This window comes from Carassius gibelio, chromosome A9 (genome assembly GCF_023724105.1).
Source record: "Carassius gibelio isolate Cgi1373 ecotype wild population from Czech Republic chromosome A9, carGib1.2-hapl.c, whole genome shotgun sequence".
NCBI classification, from domain to species: Eukaryota; Metazoa; Chordata; class Actinopteri; order Cypriniformes; family Cyprinidae; genus Carassius; species Carassius gibelio.
Genome location: NC_068379.1, coordinates 25285622 through 25293275, shown reverse-complemented (window position 1 = coordinate 25293275; position 7654 = coordinate 25285622).

Below are 7654 nucleotides of genomic sequence, written 5' to 3'. Positions count from 1 at the left end.
GGTTTATTTTCTCTTTGGAGTGTCACAAGCTGTTTGTGAATGTCCCTAAACTAAACTGAAAGTCTCAAATCCAAAGAGATAATCTTTAGTAAAGTTAAGACTCGTGCACGCCCCCAAAAACAGCTCTTTCAAACACACCCCACATGTCTACATCATGATGTGGCAAGAATTGAATAACAAAGTTTGTGTTCTTCTGATGAAACACAGTCACCTACATCTTACAAGCACATAAACATTGCAATTTCATAGTTTCATTTTTGGTTTAACTATCACTTTAAGGTTATCTTTATTTAGAAGTTATAAGCATTGAAAGCTTGCAAGTTCATATCTTCTGCCAAAACGATATGCTTGATGACATTCAATAATATGCTAAATTAATATATGGTCTAAAATAAAATATGCTGTTGACCCTTAAATTCTAAAATAAAATGCAATAAAATCATTTAAAATTATATATGGTTAAAAATTAAATCTGCTGTTAACCCCGAATGAGTTCAGGACTGATCTGTGTGTCAAAAGGTTCAGAGAAGAGCTTTCATTCATGCCATTATAAGACAACCAATTGTTGGTACACTGAAGAAAAAACTATGAAGAAATTACGTTTTATTGAATTTTCTTTTCTTTTTTGTTTATTTTTAACCAGAGAGATCAGTCAATTGTTCTGGTCATAATCTCAGAATAATGTGTTTCCCGCTGTGTGTTCAGGTCAGCCGTGAGCGAATGGCAGCTTGTTCAAATCAAAATGATCAAACGAGTCGATGATGAGCTTCTAGAAATGTGTTCATCCCGTGACAACATCCGAGCAAAACAAGGTCATTTCTTTTGTTGTCATACAGTAATTGCTTCCATGAGGCTTTCATAAGAAACATCTCTCACATTAATAATGAAAACTTATGGCACTGTGAAGAAATGTGAGGAAATCAAACACTTGGCTTAACTTTATGACTACAGTGACGAATTACAGGATCTCAAATACATGGATTTTCACTTGAAATATTATAAAGCACTCATGTTTTATGCCAGTTGCCCATAATCTTTTAATTCAAATATGTATGTATATATACAGTAATTCAGCTATATAAATTGGATTAAAAAAAATCTTTTTAAATATATAAAAAAAAAAAAAAAAAAAAAAATATATATATATATATATATATATATATATATATATATATATATATATATATATATATATATATATATATTATATACATATATATATTTATAAAAAAATAACTAGATTATACAAATTAACTATAATGTATTATTTAAAAAATTAGAATATTCATTGAATTAAACATTACAATTTTCATGTAAATCATACTAGAATAAGCTTTGTCTTAATTACTTACAACTTTTTACAATGTTTTTACCAAACTTTGTAGAAAATACTGATAATCAGATGTGCATTAAATATGCTATTTAAAAAGCTATTAGGAAAGAAAATGACTTAATTAGTGAATTGTTGATTTTGAATGAATCAGAATTCTCCTGAATGAATCAGATCTAGAGCATGTTTTATTAAAATCACTGGTTTTGCTTCTTAGAAAAGAACGTGTCACTGGTAAAGCTTCATTGTGCAACAGAATGAGAAAGATGCTTCCAGTCTCTCTTCATCCAGCTGAGCTCACACAGCTTTCACTTCCAAGTCCTTAAACCCAAGAAGTCCATCTTACCTTCACCAAACAGCCCATAATCTCAGATAAATCAGGCTCTTGTTTGGCTTCTTGTTCATTCAGCCTCCGGTTGCTTCATGAACTCAGTGATTCAAACTCAATGATTCACCTGATTCAGCTGCAAAATCCCTCAAGTTCATCTGGAACCACAAACACCACATTCTTCTCTTTATGTCTCTGGTTTAAAGGTCAGTGATGTAATTCAAAAATGGATGTTTGTGCCCATGTGGCACTTTAAAAACTGTGTTATTAACACTGATTATTAAGAATGTCTCTTTAGGTAGCAATTGATGTTTATTAATATGCATTTTCATATTGGTGCATATAAGGGTTAGTAAACTAAAAATTGCAATAAAATAATTATTAGCACTTATATATCATTGCTCTTTTTGTTGTTTTTTGGATAAAAGCATCTGCTAAATGAATACATGTAAATGTAAATGTAAATATTAAATGATTAAAAAAAATAAACTTATTTTATTTTAACTAGTATCATTCAGCTTAGTTGAGGGCCAATGGACATAAATTTTCTTGTTGTCTGGACAATTTATATATAAAAAAAAAAATTGCTATGTCTAGGAAAATTTTAATTGAAACGGCAAAATCAAATTTTCCATTATTCCGAAAGTGACAATAATCATTACTTTTCCTCCTCAGATCTTGAACATTAAAGAAGCTTAAATGTTGAAAGAACTCGCTGTGAACAAACAACTGTATTCCATGACAAAGATTTCATCAGTCACTCAGTATTTTTAATAATATTAAAATGGTTTATAATAAACTTTATTTCCAGACCCAGAGGGATCCATAGTACAATACAAAAACACATACATAGGAAAAAAACAACAACAACAAAAAAAAAATAATAATAAGTATACAAGAAGTAAAAATAGACCCGCCACAGTGTTCAGTGTCTAACATACAGACATGTACACCAATGGTTCCACAGTCTGGACGAAAATCTTACAGAACTTCGTCTAGGGTTAGCCAACACAGCAATTAGGTCATTTTTTGACTCAGACACCCTACCCATAAATCTAAACATTAAGTTACGCAAGACTGCATCACAGGTAGGTACCCCAGCACTAACAAACATATGGCTTGCACTAGAGTCTCTTGGGACTCTTAGCAGCAGCCTCATGCTGTCATTATAAGCCATTGTGAGCTTTCTAATGCTATCTTGCTTATAAAGGCACCAAAGATAGGCAGTATACAATGGTGTACAGTATGTTCTAAAGAGTGAAATCTTCACAGGGACAGAGCACATACCAAACTTACGACACAACATGTTCGCTTGCACATACAGCTTACGACGCTGCCTATAAATATCCTTGTTATCAGACAGGTCATTTGCAATAATATGGCCAAGATATGTAATATCTGTGCATACATCAAGTACAGTACCAGATAGATAAAAATCAGGAAAATGAGAATGTTTATCATCTCTACTTCTTATAGTCATAATTTTACTCTTTTTTGGATTATACTTTATATCAAAATCTACACCATACTGTGTGCATAGACTCAAAAGCTGTTGTATACCAGCACTATATGGGCTAAAAATGACCAAGTCATCAGCGTACATAAGGTGATTAATTAGTGGGTCACCAACCCAACAACCTGTACCACAAGCATTTAAAATCATAGACAAATCATTCATATACACATTAAAAAGAAAAGGAGACAGAATTCCACCCTGTCGAAACCCACTGGTCACTTTAAAGGGAGCCGTTGTTACACTCCCCCATTTAACTCTCATTGTCTGATGAGAATACCAATATACTAAGATTATAATCAAAAAACCAGGGACCCCACTTTTAATCAATTTTAAAAACAATTTAGTGCAAAAATACATAAATCAGTACCATGCTTTCGTTTAAAACCAAATTGATTATCCGTAGACAGGACGTACCTCTCAAGTCTACACAGGACAACTGTCTCCAACACTTTTGACATAACACTGGCCAAAGCTATTGGCCTATAGTTATCTGAGCTATTCAGCTTCCCCACTTTATCCTTGATAACAGGTACCAGTTCAACAGACAGCATAGAATCGGGTAACTCCCCATGAACAAAAAACCCTGTGTAGCACATAGCCACCAGAGGACACAGTTTCTTACTGGCAAGTTTAAGATGTTCAGCTGTAATATGGTCCGGACCACATGGCTTATTATCCCTTAGCTTCAATATTTTTTCATGGATTTCAGAAGAAGTAATAACAACATCATCATTATACTCCACATTATCCACCACAAACAGATTACTTTTTACACAGTTTAGTAGTTCACAATAATTCAACTTTATGATTTTGATTATGCTCTTATCCATTTTGTTAAGAAGGTGGAGCATCAATGAGAAAGCCCCACCCACACAGTTTTCTGATTGGATGCCACTTTTGATTGATTTTAATATTTATGTAGGCATGTCACATCTGGTTAGTTTGTCGATCAAATTCGCAATGTTGATGAATAGAAAAGCTGTTTGTTTTTAAAGTGTCAGCACATGCTATGTTGATCACATCGTAAAGTATCACCACTGCAGTATGTTTTACAAACAAAAGGTTACAATAGTGATTTGCCCTAGTGGTGTTATGTGCTACAACATCATTGAACAATGAACCAATTTTTTTTTTTTTTTTTACAAAAAAATCTAATTATAAATTAGTATACCCAACTAGCGTGTGTAGTGAATGTAAATATTATCAGTAATAATAATGAATCAATGCCGTGTCCACGAAGTCGCTGGTTGCGTGCCACAAAATGTTTCATTTCGGCATTCTACACTGTAAAAATTATTTGTTTTTCATTATTTTAACTCATCAGATTAATTAATTTCAACTTCACTTTTTAAATTACACGAGATTCAACTTAAGTCAATTTAAAGGTAATTTAAGTTGAAATGATCTCAACTGTACTTAAAAAGTAAAGGCAGCACCTTTTCGTTTTGAAACTGAAGTCTGTGGATTTTATTTATTTTATGTTTTTTTGTCATTCAAAAATTATTTAAAATAAACAATAATAACAGTTAACAAAATGCAAAAATAACCATAAACATAAACATAACCACATAAATGGCAATGGGGGAAATAATCAAACAGAAGTTTTATATGAATGACTAATTTTGCAGAAAATGTTTGACTTTGACTCAACATGCACTTGAAAATGTAATTTCATGAACATAGTGTGACTAAAGGAGTCCAGACATTTACAGTTGAGTTTCCCCTGTGGAACTCTTTTAAAGCACGGATGTGAACACAAACCTGTGCTTATAAAACAGTTCTCGTGCTGTAATTGGAAGTAAGTAATTTCATTATTTAACCATTTTTTTTTCGACTAAACAAAATGGCTTTGTTTAACTTTGAAGGGGTGCTCACCTACCCCCGTCAACGGCTGTCACAGCCAAGTGGAGCAGAAAGAAGAAATTGTGCACTTTTATTAAACTCTAATGCACTGATTCATTGTACGCCTTCAGGAGTCTGGCTCCTCTGGACTACCTTCACGGTGGAAAGGTGCCAATGCAGCTCCACCTAAAAATAAATGAGAAACGCTGGAGCCATGAAGCAAAGCCAAAGGATATTATTCCCCTCCAGCTCCTGGCCTCTAGAAGGCCATTTAAATAACTGGATGTGACAATCAAGAGCTCTTCTAGAGAAGACGGATACGGCCACTCGCTGCAGTAGCTGAACACTCAATTGAAAAATCACAATTTAAGTTGAGTTTGAGTTGTTTAGTCCGTTCAAGTGGAACACATTAGGATTTAATGTAAGGAAACGCTGGACGTCGAAGAAAGATGTAATTGATCTGAAACATGTGATCCATAACAGGCCAAACCATCTCTGAGCTTATTAGACTGGCTAATGTTGTGTGGGATCATGGTTTATTCCTTAAAGCAAGGCATGGAGTAGAGCGGGGCAAGTTGTGTTGAAGTTTGCAAACCTTAACGTCTTAACATCAGAAAACTCTCAAACATTTCCACCGCTGTAGCTCAGGGGAGAAAAGCAGCTCATTCAAGCCGCTGTTTTGTTAGTTGCTGGAATCAGATAAAGCTGTGATGTGTTGCTCCAGGATCAGCTGCTGAGCTTCATCACACACTCAACACTGGACAAACATCTCAGCGTTTCACTGCTTCACCAGCTCAAGAAGTAGCTCGTGTTATTAGCCACCTTCTCAAGCCCATATAGATAATTTAATATAGTAATAATGCAGTAGTCCCTCTCCAGGAAAATCTGATAGACTTCATCCAGACTATATTTTGTCTTGAGGAACATAGGAGGCATCTTGTTTCATTGTGTCAAATAAGTTGGTATTATTATTATTATTTCTTCTGCATTTTAGGATTCATGATCTTACTATATATACTTTTACTTACAAAACCATCATGATTAACTTATGATGTTTGGATAGTGAACATTTAATTTTGGTTTGATAAAGCAACATGATCAATCTCTGGTTTCTCAGATGTTTCTCCTGAGAAGACATATAAACTCACTAGTGTCTTCTGTAGAGTTTAAGAAGAAAGCTCAACAATATATGTGCTCATTTTTGCCAATACGCAAACATCTGCAATCAAAAGTCTCATTATCTCAATATTGACTCAATTGTTTCTTCAAATGAGAATTTTTGTTTGCTTTTCTTAAAGTCATGTTACTGTATCTGTGTGCTCTTGAAGCCATAATAGAACATATCCAAGAGAAATATCTTGTTTGTTGTTTTTGTAGTCCTTGATTTCTGCAAACTAATGGTATTTAATGTCAGCAGATACAAATTAGTTTCAAATATTTTTCACTGTTCAGTGTATTTGCAGAAAACCAGCAGATTTTTTTTTTTTTAACAGCCAAATGAACTTCCTGTCAGTCTGAGTCAGTAATGCAAACACTGACCTCTAGTGATCGAGAGGAGTCAGTTATACTTGTGATGATTTGAAGAGCTTTCTTGAAGTCTGATTTATTTTATTGAATCTATATGGATAATGAATCGGTTCAATAAAAACGAGACACCGATCCATTAGATTCATTCAAAGTGTTCCCATGTGCAGCATTTAACACGTTCACTGTTTAAAGGTAGACCTGAATATGTAGTTAAATACACTGCAGACGCCCGTTTCAGAAAGGTATATTAACCCTGATATGAGGGAAACAAGTGCAATTAAGTGAATCTTACCTAAAACAATTAAAATCTGCCATGGGATAAGAAAAAATAATCTTAATGCAAACAGAAACACAATTGTATTTTAGTTTTGTTACCCTATTGGCAGATAATTTGCAAAATAAAATGCAATGAAATCCCCCCAGGAAACAAATATCTGGTCATTTTTATGTAGAAAATGCATCTTGATTTAAGAGTTTTCAGATATTTTGAAAGAAAGAAAGAAAGAAAGAAAGAAAGAAAGAAAGAAAGAAAGAAAGAAAGAAAGAAAGAAAGAAAGAAAGAAGGGGGAAAAATATATTTTTTTCAGGACAGGTACATTCATTCATCATGCATATATTTATCATGCAGACACTGTCAAAGTAACAAAAACAGCCTGTCCTTTTATACAGAATCTGAAGCTGCATTAAGAAATACATTTAACCTAGTACAATAATACATTTAGTTATTAATCTAATAAAATAATTTCATTCAAATTTCAAATATACTGTGTTGTTTTATTTTCTTGTTTTTATTAATTTATTGGTTAATCATATAATCATACATTAATATAAATCATTAGCCATTTATGCAATTTATAATTTGATCATTTTTAATCATTAATTGTATTTAATTATTAAATCATTTATTACTGGTATCTTGTTTTTAAACTTAACATTTCTTATTTTTGATTGATCTTCATGAATAGGAAATTAGACGTGTACGTTATATCCAATGATTTGAGATGACAAACGTTTTCCCGCTGTGTGTGGAGTTTAAAAACGCTCCCTTACGCATTATACATCCAGCGAATATTGAAGCTGACATTAAATTAATTGCGCTTGAAGTTTGAGC